At 39.8% G+C, this 19,580-nt stretch overlaps 1 protein-coding gene across 10 annotated transcripts in view; it reads left to right on the top strand.

Moving 5' to 3' along the window:
• The window catches only part of LINGO2 (leucine rich repeat and Ig domain containing 2), a 498,204-nt gene that overhangs the window by 273,490 nt on the left and 205,134 nt on the right, over positions 1-19,580 (top strand). The gene's annotated exons all lie outside the window — the stretch shown is intronic.

Genomic DNA, 19,580 nt, shown 5'->3' with positions numbered 1-19,580 from the left:
TACTTGAAATATTTTTGGAAGTTTTCTGCCTTGTCTTTCATGATGGTCTGTCTAGCTTATTTCATAGCAAGGCAGTGCCAGTTGGATCCAAAATGTCAGTGAAAATATTCTCCTGTTCCAAGGAAATACAAGTATAGATTTGTATGTCTGCAGCCTATTAAGATGAGTTTTAGTTCAATTTAAAAGAATATGGCAGTAAAGTAGTGAAGGACTGGAAAAAAGATGTTAAATATTTGTTGCAGTTTCAAAATTAAATCCAACTGTATGCCTTGGGATGCTAAAGCTACAAAAATTCAGTAACTTCATGGGGATATTGTGCCTTTTTTCTCCTCTTTGTCTTACTTCTTTGCTGCTATGGCCTGACAAACCTTTAAAGTTGTGAAAGTTCTATGTGATCTCACTATTTTTTTACTGTATTTTTTCATTTGCTTCTGTACTGAGTTGTAATTCCCCTGGAACCAAGTGCTGCTGCCTGATTCATAATGCTAATAAGTGATTGACATCTGGAGCGTGTGATGCACAGATAATTCAACCCTTCTGTAATTTTCCCCCTTCTAGACAGAAAAAAAATATGGAAATAAGTAAACAGTGACTCCTGACAAAACAACTTTCGCTGAAGGTTTAAGAAAGTTCTTTGTTTACTACAGAGGTGAAAAAGTTGCTTACATCTTCATAATCATCTGTGTACTGATATTCAGGAACTTAAGAGGAGATTAGCTTGATCTCACAAGGCTGATGCTTTGTTAACTCCCCGTAGTTTCTGTTTAGCTTCCAGGAATTTCTTTAGGAAACATGGCAAGTTGTCTCACACGTTTAAAAGGGTGTGCAAGGAAATGCAGTTTTCTATTTGTTTCTTTGTTTTAGGGAGACAAACTTTGCCAAATATTAAGCTCTTGTTACACACCTAAGCACAGGATTCTTTTAAATGGAAGTAAAGCATATGCGCTCCAGAGGGAGTTGCTTCATTTGCTAAGTCAACCAATGACATTGTGCTAATTAACGTGTCAGGACCACTTGGGGACAGGCATAAATTCATCATGCTGCAGCTATTGGAGTGCCCACACTCAGGATGTTTATTTGGTACAAGCTGGAGATGAAAGTAGTCATATCAAATCAGCATAAATAAGAAAAAAATGTTGTCTTTTTAGTATGACAAATGCTTAAGATACATTGATTTCAAAATACAGTGTGAACTCCCATTGTTTCTTTGGAAATATAGAGATTTTGTTGAGCGCTCAGGATGTGTGGTTTAATCAGTGTCTTAGTACTGGTTAAAAATTCATATGGTTAGTAGAAGATAACAGACTGATACAGGAAAGCTTTAGTTACGTAAAGAAGACACTCATTTTTGTCTTGTAAATCACAGGAAAAAAAAGCATTTTAAATTAAAATGTTTTTAAGGATTTTTTAAACAAAAAAGGCTATTTCAGCCATCAGTTTCTTTTCACTGATCAGTTGATTAACACTGCTTATAACATCAGCTTAGATGAGAAGACAGCAGTTACATAGTCTTGACTTTATTTTCTACAGAGAAAATATCTATTAACCATTGAGTCTATAACTTTCCCCGAAACTACAGAAGGCCAATGAAGGACTTAAAGTCTCATGTCTCTAGTGACGCAGAATGGATAGTAAAACCCAGGAAATGTTTCTTGCACCCGTAAGTTCCTATGAAACTTATCACCAATAATTTTACGAAAACATTTACTGACCATTCACATTGATTTCACATTCTCTAAGTGCTTCACAGAAAGTTTCTCAAATTCTCAATATAAAATATCAAAACATTTTGTCCTCTCTTGTGGTAATTGAAGTGGTAGACCTAGGAGTATGAAATTTGTTATTAATCACAAGTTTCTAGTTCTAGTCTTTTTCAAACATTGTGAAGGATCAACAGATAACAATTAACATTTTAAAATAAGGCCACTTAGAAGGATTCTAGCTTCCAAAATTAAACCTGTAAGTTAAAAAATCTTGCCTCAAAACTTAAATGCTTGGACTTCTTTTACTGGTACTAATGTTAATAAACCTCAGGTAATTTAGCTCTCTTCTCATGTATTCAGTCTCTTCACCTCCTCTGTAGAAAGTATACTGCAGATGAATCCTCTTGCCATATCAAGGTGATACACACTTCATTCCTCTTTATTATAATAGATTGCAGTCCAACTTTTGGTAATTGATAGGGACAGCTGGATAGAGGGGCATGAAATGCTATATGAGGAATCAAAGTCTTCTAACAGTATCCTACCTGTGCCTTTCTTATGGGTAAGTTTTTTTGGAATGGGTGCTGCATTTGCTGATGAAGTAATTTCTCTCAGATTTAAACAGAGAAGAAAATATGTTACAGAATTGCAGGCGTTCTTGGCAGTGAAAGAGCATGGAAAGATGTTAACTTTGAGTATGGTAGACTCAGTTAAGGTAAATCTAGTCTGTGTTATCTGCAATGTTCTGTTGCAGAAATTAAAATAATCAGAATTAGACTGAAACACCTTCAATCTCACACCTTCTCTGTGAGAAAAGTTCACTTAATAAGCTTAAAATATATCTCTTCGTGGCATTATTCTGTTATGCATGCATGATACATGTTGTAAATGCAGAGGAATAAGGGTAGACTGAGGTTATGAAAGCACTCAATTTTTTCTTTATTAGTTGTAGAGCTGCAATAGCATTAGTGTATGTGAATTAAATTATTGTGTATATGTTCAGTCATGAAATCAATCCTGAGCTGAGAAGATTATAGGTGTTACTCTTGAACAATGACAGGATAAGTTGCAATGCATAGGTTTCTAAATTGACAAGTTCCCTTTTCTTTATTCCAAAGAACGTGGGATAATGTACATTTATAGCATGTGGCAAGTATGAGATGACGCAGGTGATTCTGAATGGTTTATTATAAATAGTTTTTTACTTTTTTTTTTTAACTTGAAAATTCTTTCTTTCAGTTAATTCTGCATAAGATACCAGGATTGTCATCAGAATTGGCAGTAAATCCATTTGCATTAGTTTGAAGGATATGTTTCTCTTAATTTTCAGAGAACATTCTGGAAATACACATTTTTCTCCAGAGAAGAACTTGTACTTTCAACAGTGAGAACCAGTGCTGAGAATGTGGGTGACTGGAATTTATTTTGAGGAGAGCTAGTGCTAAAGCTGATTTAACAAGGTCTCACTGAAAAGCTGCTGAAGTCTGTTTTGAACGTACACTGATTTTAGGGGGCTCTTTGTGTTTGTTTCCAGGTTTCAATCAGGTGCATTTACATGGTCCCTGTTTGTGCTCTTTCCTGATATGTTCTGAGAAGAGCTAATGCGTATTGCAGCACAGTCCTTCTCCATTTGGTAATATAACTGCACCCCATCTTCTCTTTCAGCTGTCTCTGCTTGTAGAATTTTCTCACAGTCAATTTTTCTGCCTCTATGGTGAAAGCTATTCTACTTGGAAAAAAAAGTCTTAGATGATATTTTATTTGGGTTATGTTTTGACATTAGAACAAAGAAGGATATTATGTATCTCTGCCAATGGTTAGAGGTCACTAATCCTGTAGTATTCAGCTCCGATAGATAGCAAGAACCCTAAACCCAAGCCATTAAGGTGCTGTGATTAAGAGTCACTGAAGTAAAAAAGATTGTCTGTATTTCCAAATCTCACTTCATTTGTCATCAGATGTAAATATCTCAAGGTATCATTTTTTCAATGAACAATATTGACTTCAACCTTTCAATTTATTATTATTATTATTATTTCAATATAGGAATTTATTTTCAAAGATTATTTTAACACATGCATAGTGATGAAAGACTCAGCTATTATAACAAATAATTTCTGTTGTTATATAGAATACTGTATTTAACAATATTCATTCTTATGAAGGACAATACTACCAGGAAAAAAAGGTTAATTTGAAACTTTGAATTAATTATTTGGTTGTTTTTTGTTTTTTTTTTTTCCTGTTGTCTGCTCATAAATACAAAGAAAATTTGCATTTGTGATTCATATAGTGACTTGGGTCAGAAGGGACCTTAAAGATGATTGAGATCCAATCCACCTGCCATGGACAGGGACATCTTCCACTAGATGAGGCTGCCCAAAGTTCCATCCAGTCTGTCCTTTAACACCTCCAGGAATGAGGCATTCACACCTTTCTTGGGCAGCCTATGCTACTGCCTCACTACACTGAGTAAAGAATTTCTAATATCTCCTTATCTAATATCTCCTAGTATTTCCCTTTTTCTAGTGTAAAACCATCCTTCTTTGTACTGTCACTATACTCCCTAATAAGCAGTCCCTATCTCTCCTGTAGTCCTTTAGGTACTGGAAGGCCACAATGATGTCATCCCAGAGCCTTCTCTTGTCCTGACTGAATAAGCCCAGCTCCCTCAATAGGGGGGAGGCTCCAGCCTTCTGACCGTCCTTGTGGTTTTCCTCTGGACTCACTCAGACAGCTCCACATCCTCCTTGTGTTGGAGGCCTGAGGCTTGCATGCAGTGCTCTAGATGGGGCCTCATGGGGACAGAGTAAAAGGGAAACCTCCTTCAACTGATTGTTACATTTCTTTTGATGCAAACCAGGATGCAGGTGGCTTTCTGGACTCACACTGTCAGCTCATTCTGAGCTGTTTAGCAACCAACACCATCAAGTCCTTCTCCTCATGTCTGCTTTCAATCCATTCTCTGCATGTATTTGTGCTTGGCACTACTCTGAAAACAAACAAATAAACAGCATAAAATCAGTCTTTCACTGTTATTTAAAAAAAAATATAAGATTAATTATTTCTTATTTTAAAAATCCTACTCGTTATCTGTGTAGTATGTCTGTGATTTCCCAATCTTTCCAAACTGACATGGCATTTGATATTCTGAGCTGTTTGAGTGTTTTTATTAGCATTGGCTTTATTTCTGTATAGGTTCATAAAAGATAGAATTTGCAGTGAATAAGCAGAACTCTTCAGCTGTTTCTGATACACCAGCATGCCTAGAATTTGTAAGTATTCTTGAATGTGTCAGTGGACCACCAAATAGATTTGTAATTCAGTATAATTACTTGGTTTTTGTAGTCAAATATAAATGAATGGCATACAAATTAAATACAAAGTAAGAGCCAGACTCCTGCCATCAAAAGACTTTCTAAAAATATTTATTTCAATATGCTGTGCTACTGTGTCACTACTCTCTACCCTTCTACTTTATGGAAGTCTGCATAATCATACACAGCACTTCTTTATGCGTGCTGGTTGGATGATAGTAGTACTTCTAAACTTGGTGAGCATCAGTTCACTTCCCAAGTGTGGGGCCTTAAAGTGACACACAGTGTGTGTAATTTGATGCACTGATGGGATTGACATCTTCCTGTAGAGTGTAAATTCAGTGTTTTGCAGACGTGAGCCATTTTCTTTCATGAAGGAAAAGTGAAAATGTTTCAGTTCTTCATCCCAAAGATACATGAACAAGGACTTAAGGTTATTCTTTGTTAGTGCCATGTAATTCTGCATGCAGTGCATTAACAAGGACATGCCTATCAGGACTGGATTTTGTGGAAGTGTAGGTAGGCTTCCTGAAGTTGTGCATTTATATTAGAGCTTCTGATTGTGGTCTATATGCAAGTATACTAAATAGATTAGTTATTGTAGTGTGCCACTTTCCATTTCAGCTTTTCTCTTTCTTGAATAATTTCAGTTTAAATTTTCAACTTAATTACTGTAGGAAATGGATGAGTGGCCTTAGGAATCATGAAGCAAAATTTTAATTTAATTGCAATTATATGATGTTACCTGTCCGAGATGGAGTTTCAAATACCATTGTCATGGTTTCATGATTTTTCATTATCGGTATTCCACATCATAACATCATGCAATGTACTGGGGGTTTGACTGCTGATGCTCAAGTTCCGGGTGCCTGTCCAGCGGAGAAGAGCAGCTACGTTTCCCCAGGGGGCTTTGCGGTCAGCGAGGAGATATAACTCCTGGCAAGGTCACCTGATGCTCTCTTCTCTGCCTGCGCTGCTTCGCTTGCGCTTCTCTGCCTGCGCTGCTTCGCTTGCGCTTCTCTGCCTGCGCTTCTCGCCTGCGCTTCTCTGCCTGCGCTTCTCATCTCAGCGTTGTGGTAAGGCCGATCCACTATCAATTTCACATTCTCTCTCCTTATAAAATTCTGTTGATACCATATTTAGTAAATTACTTTGTTTTACCTCAGATTGTTGCCACTGTTTTCAATTATTTCGGGGTCCCTTATTTTCTTTTTTTTCCCGGGGGCGCGGATCCGCGGATCCCTCCGCCCTTCTAGTCACGGAACCGGGCCGAACCAGCCCGTAAACCGTTGACATTCTTGGTGGAGAATGCGGGCAACAGTTGCTTTTTAGCTTTTTGAACAAATCTCTCTCTCCGCTCTCAGACAGCTTCATTGGGAAAGTTTATCTGTTTCACCAGTACTGTCTGAAAGCGTGACCTTGAAAAGTCCAGGCGGACGGCCAATACTCTAGGATATTTGTAAACTTTGAGCCTTGCTATCTTGTTTCTGTAAAAGAAAAAAAAAAGAGAAAAAATGCTTTCTCTACTGAAACTGCCTTTTAAGGGGCTGCATGCCACTGTCTCTTCTTTCTTAATGCTAAAAACATACTGGGCCTTAATTAAGTTCACCACTTTGCTCTATGGAGCAATAGGTATATATAGCCAATTGAAAACATGGATGGAAATAACTATGTGGCATCTGCATATTATGTGGCATACCATTCCAGAGGGAGCTGCTAATTTTACAGGGTTGGGGATTTTTAAGCAGGTTTCCAGCCTCTCCTTTGAATTCTTTATGCGGATTTTCAATGCTCACCTGATCACGTTATTAATCTCCGTGAATGTACTGCTCACCATTTCACTTATTATTAGTATTTATTATATTTTGAGGAAGTCTGCCCCAAAACCAGTAAATACTGAGTGGCAGGGAATGTGGAGAGGCCTGGGTGAGACTTTAGAGAGATGGAAATCTTCGGTGTCATGGAACTTTACTCCAGAACACCTGAAAGACCCTGAAAATTTAAACAGATATTTGAGACAGGAATGTCGTGGCTCAGGAAGATCTGAGGAGGCCCAAATTGTTTGGGGCCTGGCTAATGCTTACCGGGCCTTATTCAATACTATCCTGGAGAGGGAGAGAGTTTGTGAAATTGAAAAGGAGAGTCTCAGGGAAACAGTGCAAAATGAGCGAGAGAGTCTCCTGGTCGAGAGAAACAGCCTCCAATCTGAGAGAGATGCCCTCCGAATTGAGAGAGACTCCCTGCAATCCAAACTCAACAGTCTTCAATCTCAACAAGACACCCTCCAATCTGAGCTAGATACTCTCATAATCGAACGAGACAGGCTCCGAGCTGAACTGGAGGATGAGAGCATTGGAACTGACCAACCTGATCAACTACAGGAAGCACCACAATTGATGTCACTTGCCCCTGTAAGAGGACGGAAAATGAAACGAATCTCGACTCAGTTAGAAGAGAAGAAAGAAGAGGAGAGAGGTCCAGAGGAGTGGCTCCAAGATCCACAAGAAGCACCCCTAAGTCCAGGAGAGGGGCCCTCAGTAAGACCACGGTCACCGGCGCCAATGAGGGCAACAAGAAGTCCCGAAAGAGTAAGAGGTGAGCAAGATATCGTTACCATTGTTGATCGATCTCTGAAAATGAATGAAATTCGAAGTCTGAGAAAAGACTTTTCACGTCACCCAAATGAGCCTATTGCCACTTGGTTACTTCGATGTTGGGACAATGGGGCCAACAGTGTGTGGCTGGATAGTAGAGAAGCTCGCCAACTGGGTGGCGTTGCTAGGGACTCAGCCATTGACAGAGGTATTAGTACATGCCAGAACCAGGCCTTTACCCTCTGGAAGCGGATGTTGTTAGCTGTAAAAGAAAGATACCCCTTCAAAGATGATCTGATGCCTGAGAAAAAGAAATGGGCTGATATGGAAGAAGGCATCTGTTATTTAAGAGAATATGCTGTGGTGGAAATGCTACATAGCCCCGATTTCATTCCTGACGAGCCAGACCAAGAGCATGATCCCGAGAGAGTCAGGTGTACACCAAACATGTGGCGTACATTCACAAAGACCGCACCAGAAAGGTACGCCAGCACATTTGCAGCAATGTATGGCAGAGGGGAAAGAAGACCCCTTATAAGTGAATTGGTTAATAAACTTCAAGACTTTGAGTTACATTTAAGCCCTCTGCGAGCTTGTGTTTCAGCCATTACAAAGGTAGCTGAAAAGCTGGACAGAATGGAAAACAAACAAGAAGATATAATAGACAAACTATCAACCGTGCCTGAAGCTGATAAATCCATGGAGGTAACGGATACATCAAATGGGGACCAGAATCCCCAAAACAGCCTATTGGAGGGGCTGATCAACTTGATTTCCTCCCAGCCGGTGGCATCTAATGTCTCAGCTATCAAAAGAAGACGTTCTCCTGCTCGAGCAAGTGACAACAGTAAGACCACATCACGTTTTGCCTTGTGGCATTACCTACGTGACCATGGAGAAGATATGAAGGAGTGGCATAAACAACCTACTCCTGTACTTCAAGCACGGGTAAGAGAGTTACAAGACAAATCAACCACCAAGGTGAACTTCTCTAAAAAGGTGATTGCTCCAGTTGCTGCAGACAGTGAAGGTAACAAATAGAGGGGCCCTGCCCCCAGCCAGGGGGGGGAAAGGGATAATAGAGTTTATTGGACTGTGTGGATTAGATGGCCTGGCACATCAGAATCACGAAAATATAAGGCCCTGGTGGATACTGGTGCACAGTGCACTCTAATGCCCTCGAGTCACCAAGGGACAAAATCAATTTATATTCATGGGGTGACTGGAGGTTCCCAAGAGCTGACTATGTTGGAGGCCGAAATCAGCCTCACTGGTAAAGACTGGCAAAAACACCCTATTGTGACTGGCCCAGGGGCTCCATGCATACTTGGTATTGATTACCTCAGAAGGGGATATTTTAAGGATCCCAAAGGGTATCGATGGGCCTTTGGAATAGCTGCTGTAGACACAGAAGGTGTTAAGCAGTTGTCTATTTTGCCTGGCCTGTCAGAAGATCCATCTGCCGTGGGGTTGCTACGAGTGAAAGAGCAACAAGTACCGATTGCTACAAAAACGGTGCACAGACGGCAGTACCGCACCAACAGGGATTCCTTGCTCCCCATTCAGAAGCTGATTCACCAACTAGAGAATCAGGGAGTGATTAGCAAGACTCACTCACCTTTTAACAGCCCCATATGGCCAGTGCGTAAAGCCAGTGGAGAATGGAGGCTGACGGTGGACTACCGTGGCCTGAATGAAGTCACACCCCCATTGAGTGCTGCTGTGCCAGATATGTTAGAACTCCAATATGAATTGGAGTCAAAGGCAGCCAAATGGTACGCCACCATTGATATTGCTAACGCCTTTTTCTCCATTCCTTTGACCAAAGAATCTAGGCCACAGTTTGCTTTCACCTGGAGGGGCATTCAGTATACCTGGAATCGTTTGCCCCAGGGGTGGAAACATAGCCCAACCATTTGCCATGGGTTGATCCAAGCTGCACTGGAACAGGGAGGTGCTCCTGAGCACTTACAGTATATTGATGACATCATCGTGTGGGGCAACACAGCAAAGGAAGTTTTTGAGAAAGGAGAGCAAATAATCCAGATCCTTCTGCGTGCTGGTTTCGCTATTAAGCGAAGCAAAGTGAAAGGGCCTGCCCAGGAAATTCAGTTCCTAGGTATAAAGTGGCAAGATGGCCGTCGTCACATCCCAACAGATGTGATCAACAAAATCAGTGCCATGTCTCCACCCACTAATAAGAAAGAGACACAATCGTTCCTGGGTGTAGTGGGTTTTTGGAGAATGCATGTTCCAAACTACAGCCTCATTGTAAGCCCCCTTTATCAGGTGACACGGAAGAAGAATGATTTTATGTGGGGTCCTGAGCAGCAGCAGGCTTTTGAGCAGATTAAACAAGAGATAGCCCGTGCCGTGGCCCTGGGGCCAGTACGGATGGAACAGGATGCGAAGAACATCCTCTACACTGCTGCTGGAGAGAAAGGTCCCACTTGGAGTTTGTGGCAAAGAGCCTCAGGAGAGACCCGAGGCCGACCCCTGGGATTCTGGAGTCGGGCGTACAGAGGGTCTGAAGAGTGCTACACTCCAACTGAGAAGGAGATCTTAGCCGCGTATGAGGGGGTTCGGGCTGCTTCCGAAGTAATCGGTACAGAAACACAGCTCCTTCTGGCACCTCGACTGCCAGTGCTGAACTGGATGTTCAAGGGAAAGGGTCCCTCCACCCATCATGCTACTGATGCCACTTGGAGTAAGTGGATTGCGCTGATTACGCAGCGAGCGCGGATGGGGAATCTCAACCGTCCAGGAATCCTAGAGGTGATCATGGACTGGCCTGAAGGCAAAAAGTTTGGAACACCACCAGCAGAAGAGATATCACGTGCTAAAGAGGCCCCACCATATAATGAACTACCCGAAAATGAGAAGACATATGCCCTATTCACAGATGGATCGTGTTGTATTGTGGGGAAACACCGTAGATGGAAAGCCGCTGTGTGGAGCCCCACACGACAAGTTGCAGAGGCCACTGAAGGAAAAGGAGAATCGAGCCAATTTGCAGAGGTAAAGGCTGTCCAACTGGCCTTGGATGTTGCTGAACGGGAGAGGTGGCCAATGCTTTATGTTTACACTGACTCGTGGATGGTGGCAAATGCTCTGTGGGGGTGGTTACAGCAGTGGGAGCAAAACAACTGGCAAAGAAAGGGTAAACCTATTTGGGCTGCTGACCTGTGGAAAGATATTGCTGCCCGAATAAAGAATATGGTTATAAAGGTGCGTCACGTAGATGCCCATGTGCCCAAGAATAGGGCTACTGAAGAGCAGCAAAATAACCATCAGGTAGACAGAGCTGCCAGAATTGAGGTGGCCCAAATAGATCTGGACTGGCAGAACAAGGGTGAATTATTTCTAGCCCGATGGGCCCATGAGACCTCAGGCCATCAAGGGAGAGATGCGACATATAAGTGGGCTAGAGACCGAGGGGTGGATTTAACTATGGATGCTATTGCGCAAATCATTCACGACTGTGACACGTGTGCCACAATTAAACAAGCCAAGAGAATGAAACCTCTCTGGGAGGAAGGGCGATGGCAAAAGTACAAATATGGGGAGGCATGGCAGGTTGATTATATCACCTTGCCACGATCTCGTAATGGTAAGCGTTATGTGCTCACCATGGTGGAGGCAACAACTGGGTGGCTTGAAACCTATGCAGTACCCCACGCTACCGCCCGAAATACCATACTAGGTCTTGAGACACAAGTCCTGTGGCGACATGGTACCCCAGAAAGAATTGAGTCAGATAATGGGACTCATTTTAAAAATTCTCTTGTAGGTACCTGGGCTAAAGGTCATGGTATTGAGTGGATTTACCATATTCCCTACCATGCACCGGCCTCAGGTAAGATTGAACGATACAATGGGTTGTTAAAAACTATGCTGAAAGCAATGGGAGGCGGTACATTTAAGCACTGGGAGAAGCATTTGGCAGAAGCCACCTGGTTAGTCAATACCAGAGGATCTATCAATCGTGGTGGTCCAACCCAGTCCAGCTCCCTACATACCGTAGAGGGAGATAAAGTCCCTGTTGTACATGTAAAGAATATGTTGGGAAAGGCAGTTTGGGTTATTCCAGCCTCTGAGAAGGACAAACCTCTTCGTGGAACTGTTTTTGCCCAGGGACCTGGGTCCACTTGGTGGGTGATGCAGGAAAACGGGGATGTTCAATGTGTACCGCAAGGGAACTTGATGTTGAGGGAGTGCAGTCAGTAATTCCTAGTGCGTGTGTTTATATTTTGTTTGTCTATATTAAGCATGATGTAGTGATGTGGAATAAGGGGTGGAATGTCATGGTTTCATGATTTTTCATTATCGGTATTCCACATCATAACATCATGCAATGTACTGGGGGTTTGACTGCTGATGCTCAAGTTCCGGGTGCCTGTCCAGCGGAGAAGAGCAGCTACGTTTCCCCAGGGGGCTTTGCGGTCAGCGAGGAGATATAACTCCTGGCAAGGTCACCTGATGCTCTCTTCTCTGCCTGCGCTGCTTCGCTTGCGCTTCTCTGCCTGCGCTGCTTCGCTTGCGCTTCTCTGCCTGCGCTTCTCGCCTGCGCTTCTCTGCCTGCGCTTCTCATCTCAGCGTTGTGGTAAGGCCGATCCACTATCAATTTCACATTCTCTCTCCTTATAAAATTCTGTTGATACCATATTTAGTAAATTACTTTGTTTTACCTCAGATTGTTGCCACTGTTTTCAATTATTTCGGGGTCCCTTATTTTCTTTTTTTTCCCGGGGGCGCGGATCCGCGGATCCCTCCGCCCTTCTAGTCACGGAACCGGGCCGAACCAGCCCGTAAACCGTTGACAACCATTAAGAACAAACGAATGAGACAGTGGTATAGAGACACAGTGTGAGCAGAAAGAACGGAAATGAAATCTGGGTGGCAAAAATGGACACTAATTAATCTAAAGGAAAAATGATTGAAGAGACCAGTGTTTTTTCCACTTGCCGATGGCCGGATTTGAATGAAATGATCTCAAAGAGGGAGCAAACGCAAAACAAGACAAGTACCAACTGAAACTGTAACAAAAAGACTCAAAAAGATCTTGTTATGAAACAGATAGACAATTATGGTCCAGCTCTGTTGTGGTTTTGCTTTGATTAAGTTGCTTTCACCACATCTTCCCCTGCTCATTGCCTTCTGACTATTATCAGTCAGCCTGAAAATCACTCCTGAATGCCCTCTTCCATTTTTAGTGTTTCAGACATCCCCTGTTTGTGGCAATACACCAAGGGGAAGTCAGCCAAGTCCACAGCCTTGTAAACAATCCAGGGACCAAATGGGCTTTAGTTCTTTAGAAGACAATAAAATGAAATATACCTAACTTGCCACTGGACTGCGGGAATTGAGATGAAACATGAAGACACAGACTGGATTGCCTTTTAACTGTGACAGATGTACAGGTTTTAGTTTCATCAGATCTAAAGTAGAAGCAGAAATCTGCCATCTTGTTTTTCAATATTTCATAAACACATTTCAAAAAAAGTTAGTGGTAGCTGTATCATTTCAAGTCTTAGAGGATAAGGTCCCAGTGAATTCAAGGTTGATGAAGTGGAATAAAAAAAATTGATTGGTCTCGCTTTTGATCTCGTGTGATGAGATCTAAAGGTAACATTCATTTCTTTTGTTGATAATTTAGAAGACAGACAACTGAAAGCTGTGTAGTGGACAGGAGGAGGTATGGCCATGTGCTCCCCTGCAGGAACAATCCTGGTCTGGAGCAGCAATCCGAGGAGAGTGGCCCATGAAGCAGCAGGAAGGCTGGGGAAGCTGCCACCAATGGGGATTGTGCTCGGACAGTGCCTGAAGGGTGGGCCCAGTGCAGGAACAGTCAGTTGTGAAAGGACAGCATTTTGCAGACTGCTCATGGGGAGGAGGAAAGAGAGCAGAAAGTGTTTTTGGTTTTCTTCTGTTCTTACTGCCCTCATCTGTTAGCAATAGGCAATAAATTACATTTATCTCCTTATGATGAGCCTGTTTTGTCTTGTGATGGTAACCAATGAGTGATCCTTCATATTCTTGTCTTGACTTTTTCCTGTTATTTTCTCCCTCTTTCCTATTGAGGAGGGCGAGAGAGTGACTTGGGGGAGCTGAGCTACCAGACTGAAACCATCACTCAGCCCTATGTTTCCTGAGCAGTGTGGAAGTGGAACACTGGGGTGCCACATTTGAACTTTGCTGCCCTTTCTGGAACCTCCCACTACTTTTGCACTTGGCCAGCACCTAGCCAAGAGAAACCTTTGAGTAGGTGAAGACTAGGCTTGGGTGAAGGTAAAGGTTGGATTCTATTCTTTCATCTGTGGGAATCAAGAAAAGTGGGAAGCTGAGGCTGAAATATTGAGCTTACAAACAGTTCAAATGCACTCCAACTGTCCACACATCTAGACTGTTCATACTCTCTTTGGGTCCCTTTGGCTAGCTGTAAAGTCATTGAAAAGACTGGTGCTGATGTCAGTATTTGCCTGGTTATGTTCTGTAGCTCCAGAGAACACATCTGTGAGCATGCTGTCTGTATGCTCCCAGAGATTGCAGGAGATTTACATTTTCTGGAGATCAGATAGAAGCAGGGACTTCCTTTATCTTCAGCAGTGGGTCACGCAAGCCTGTTTTTGAGTTAATTGCTTTTTAATTAATTAAAAATATAGTCTATTAAATCTTGGATACAGCTTTCAAAAATTCTGAATTTCTTATAGGTCAGTTCAAAATGTAGACAGTGAAAGCAACCTACTCCAGCCAAAGGAGTCTCAGTCACACTAATTTTCTTTGTTGTAAAGCTTTGTTTCCATGTTTGTATTAATCAACAGCAACTGCAACTTTAAAAACTCATAAATAATTAACTTCGTGCATAAAGTTCAATACTAACGTAATATTAATGTAATACATATGTACTATGTTAGTATATGATAAAATTTTAACTATATTTTCACCATAGCTTTATGTTTTTCTGTTGGATGCACAGAACCTAAGCTGAGAAAGAAATCTTTGTCTTTATTTGATACATCATTTGGTCCTCCTCCTCCCTCCTGCATTCTTTCATGCAGATAAGAAGGAAATAACCCAACACTACCTGACCTGTAAGTTTCCAGTAAAATAAGGACTCTGGGTGTTGGCTTTTTTCCAAGAAAACCTTTGAAAAACGTACTTGATAACTCTGCTGCAAATATGAGGATTCAAGTCAGGTGGTCAGGTGCACTTTATTTATCAACAGTACTGTACAGGAAGCACTAATGAATAAAGAAGTCCACTGCTATAGTCATTGCATATCTCAGCTTTGCTCTGCTGCCTTGCTGTTAGGACTTTGTGGCTCATGATTTGACATCGCTGTTGTTTTCCTTACAAGTTTTGTTTCTGCTGCACAAATGATTGTTTCTCTTTTGCTGTGATTGAAGAGTAGAGATACTTTCCAAGATTTACCATACTTAATAAAAATTAAAATCCCCATGATATATAATGTTTATAAATATATTTAATTTAAAGCATGTATTTTCGGCTGCTTTAGAGATACGATGAAACTAGCTGAAAGCAGAAACGTGAAGATGCTGAAGGATAAAATTCTTTTTGCTTGTGCCATTGTGAACAAAGCTGAAATGCAGAGACCTTGAAATAGCTGCCATGTAGCAGATAAATATTTAAGGAATCCTTATTCTGTGTCAACATACTCCTGTTGTTGAGACTGTCATCCAACATCTGGGAAGAAATCTCTCTAACTCCAAAGTGATGTTGGAAGAACCGGGAACATTTAGCATTTTCTAGCACTATTTCTTCTATTCCTTTATGCATCCTAGGTTCTATTTCTGCACATAACTTACTCTGCACCACAACAAAGTAGAACTACTTATTTCTTCTCAATTTTTCTACATAGTTGTGGTTATGTGGGCTTTTCTTTTCCTTTTGTGTCCTTACGCATGTAGCAAGGAAGATTGTATTATAGGACATAGTTGTTTTAATTCTCATTTACCACCTATGGCTATAGTAAACCTTATTTACTAGATTTACATAAAAGCTTCAAATAGCATCGTTGTTTGTGAACCACCCTAGAAGTACAAAAGAAAGTACAGAAATTTAAAAGTGAAGGTATTTGGCTTTTTTCTTTCCCAAAAGAAAACCTTTTATCTTAAGTTATTTTTAATTCTTAACACTGACTTTTTGCTTTGATGAAACTTCTTTATTTCAGTGACCTTTGCATTAATCTTCTTTTTTTTCTTTCAAATACTATAATGTTTGTAGAAGTTCAAGCATTGGTCTGATTCCAGGAATTTCTGTACCTTGAAAACAGACCAAAATTTCTGAAATTATTTCAAGATCATGCAAAAGTGAATAAGAGAAATGGTAAGAGAATGAAGGAATCATTAGGTCATTCTTGCATAAGAAAAAACTGTAAGACTTCTGGTACATTTCTCTTAAATCTGTGATTCACACCCTGGTTGCCTGATGCTATAGAGTTTGGTTTGGTTTTGAATGCAGACTTCTGGCTCTCTTCTCTTGAGCTTCAAAGGTTTCCTCTGGCATCAGAATTACAGATTTCAGAACTGCCAGTTCTACTAACTCAGCAAATTTGCCCTGTCTGTATACCTTGAATCACAGAATGTCTTAAACAAAAAGAATAATTCTAGAAAACTTTGTGGTTTTCTTCATCACTGAGGAATCATTAAGAACATGTCTGGTTAATCTAAAAATAAAAAGTGCTCACAGCACTTTGTGACTGATACATAACAGCCTATAGAACCTGTGTGATATGGTAGATCAGTCTTATTTTCTGTAAAAAATATTGGTTTGCTACCTCTAAAAGTTCAAGTATTCTGCTCTGATCTTTTTGGGAGGGATATAAAATGATATATTTCTTGGGTATAAATTAACGTAATATCTCTTTCTGCATCTACGCTGAAAAAATGTAATAAAGAATTGCATTATTGTGTTTGTGTGTTATGTCCTTGAGGAATGCATTCCTCTCAAGGTATATAATTATTATCTGTAGCATAAATGACCTATATTCTGTGTTACATGGACTATAAGCTAAACCAGATAATTTCCTCACAGCTATTGAGCAGTAAAAACTTAGAAATATTGCAGGCTGAAGACAATTGCAAGCAAGTGATATCCTTACTCTAACCAGTAATTTAGAAGGGTAATTGTTCCAGAACGAATCTTATTTCCCTGCACTCTTATGACATATTCCTCTCAGTATGAATATAGACTTTCATGGTATTTGCTATAAAGCCAAAAGCTAATTATGTTAAAAATTATGATGAATAGTAAGTAGATTAATGCACTTCTTTTCAAAGAAAAATAAAAGAAATGCAGGCAAGATTTTTTTAGTGCAATATTATGATGTATTTGTGTTAGGTAAGTTTGAGTTAATTGAGTATTTTAATTTTTACATACTATTAAATAGAAGCTTTGAATTTAATAGTTGCTTGAAATTTTTGAAATCATCTCAGTCCAGTGGACACCTTGATAAGCACAAAGATGCTCTTGCAAACAAGTGAAACTCCACTGAAAAGCTGACTTCTGTTTATGTTTGGCTTTACCTCAGATCCGTTGATATTTAATGTATTGAACATGTAAAAAGAGAGAGCACTGAAAATGTCATCTTGAAAACTTTCTATGTGAAAAAAAGACTAAAACACTCTAGATTTTAGCATTCAATATTTCTCTTCTTAAAGCACTTCTTGCCTCTCTTTTTTTGTAAAAGTAATACTAATTTCAAAAATTCAGAATAGTCTATGAAAGTATTTCTTGGGAAAGTAAAGATAGTTTGTTACGCATTTCTACAGACTTTCCTTCTTTCCCATTCACTTCTAACTTTCTGGATACTCCTTCTTCCAACATCTTGCAATGCTCTGATTCATTCTGAATGTCTCTCACAACTCTGAAGAGTATCAGTTTCCCCATTGGAGGACAAAGGTTAAGCTGTTATTAACTTCACTGAGACACTTTGTCCATATCTTGTAATTTGCCTGTGTTATTCATTATTTCATTATTAATGTCTTCATATTAGTTAGTCTATAGTTTTCAGTGTGCTACTGGCTGAGATGTCACTGAAGAGCTTCAGATACCACGTCAAGAATTTGCAAGACCAGGCATCTATTAAATGAAATTATTATTATTATTATTATTATTAGCATTAATATTATTAACGAAGCTATGGCACACTCCATAACAAAAGTCATGCCCGTAAGTAATCTTTCTCAAGTGTGAAGTTTCCCGGCTTTCCACATAATATGTAGACAGACTGCATCCAAGTAATAAACTCTTATGAAGACAGAGATGTGTCACCCTTTAGAAAAGATTATAAGATCTTAACTTTAATAAAACAGAATAAAAATTCAGGTTTTCATCTCTGCTTCTTTTATTTGTTTCCAAAAATTGAATTGAATTTTTAAGCACACTTATATGTGGAGACTAACAGTAAAGTGGGCTTTCGATAAATCATTTAGACTTGTTTAAAACCTTTAGAAATACTTACCAGTGATTAGATTTAGCCTAATACAGAATAATGTAGTCCTAACACACAAAAGTTTGATGTTATTTTTGCATTTGTATTTGACTCAAATGTATTTTTAGCATTGATTCAGTGAGTTTTGCCACTGTGGAAATGGGTTGGCTTTCAAGCTATTGTGAAATATAAATTTTGTCTTCCATGAGCCACTTTTGAGTTTTATTCTATCAGACTACTATATTCACAGGGAAAAAAAAAAAAAAAAAAAGAAATTGTACATCTGTAAATCTGTTGCAAGTTAAACTTAATTTAATATTGAGATCTGTTGTTTATGTTCTGAATGTTTGACATGTTCGTGTGGAATGTACAGGAAGGTGAACGTGGTAAAAGGCTGAAAAAACCTTTCTCTTTATAAATGCCTGAGTTCTGCAGACTGCACATTAATGAAGAAATGGAGAAAATCCATGCGTTTGAAATTAAAATTTTGTATGTATAGAAAGATGATACCAAACTAATAGAAAGGAAGATAAAGAAACTGAAAAAAAAGCACCAGACATGTAGTATATTATGTGACTAATGAAAAGCAATCATATTTTTTAACATTGTAATTAACAGTCTTCCTAAAACAGAAGTATTTTCATACTCTTACTTTCCATCCTAGCAACAACTTCATTTTGTGATTTCACACTTGTTTGGGGATGCAAACTAATCGGCACTTGTCAGTAAATTGGTAGGTGCTGGCAACTGTTCACCAGTCTCCCACTCATATTAGCAGAAGGCAGATTCTCATGAAAAGTTTGCAAAAACAATTTCTGCCTTTTTCAGCAGGCAATGTGTTGTGATCATATGCATCAGACAAAGAAAGGATTCCTAATATAATAAGTCTTTTCATAAAGAAATTGCAAGGTTTACCCTTCTTGTGTTATTCATTCCTTACGGGTCAGGAGAAAGAAAGAACTTAACACTGTTCCAAACAAAAATAAATCTTTCTTGGAACTTCAGACTATCTTTAAAATCAATGCTGCTAAGTCTGGTTTCCTTTGTTTCTGATTGGTAGAAAGAAACCGGAGTTCTGTTTCGTTTTGTGAGGCAGATCTGCCTGTACTGCATGGATGCTAATAAGAATGCAACCAACTGACTTATACGAAGTAGTAATGAGATTCAGAGACATAAATAATCCAGTTGAGTTTGGATTTTATCACTGACGAGTATATGAAAGTTCTCAGCACTGACAGGACATAGAGTAGCCCATCTATAAATCTTGCATCCTAAAGAAACTTCTCACAGCAGTAAACAGCAATGCTTTCATTGTTTTCTGTCCCCCATTGGTGGCATAGAAACTGAGGAATTGTAAATATGTGAAGTTTCTATCCCTTAGTTACAGGAGAAAGCTGTGGTGCAGCACTGGAAACCTGGTAAGCTCCTTGGTCATGCAATACTCAGATAGTTAATAACATGGAATAAGCCGGATAATATACAGACTTGGCTTATCGTGGTCCAAAAATAGTAA

Source organism: Meleagris gallopavo, chromosome Z, assembly GCF_905368555.1.
Source record: "Meleagris gallopavo chromosome Z, MGAL_WU_HG_1.1, whole genome shotgun sequence".
Classification (NCBI taxonomy): Eukaryota; Metazoa; Chordata; class Aves; order Galliformes; family Phasianidae; genus Meleagris; species Meleagris gallopavo.
Note: the sequence above shows the minus strand (reverse complement) of the source record. Positions and strands in the feature narration are given on the sequence as shown.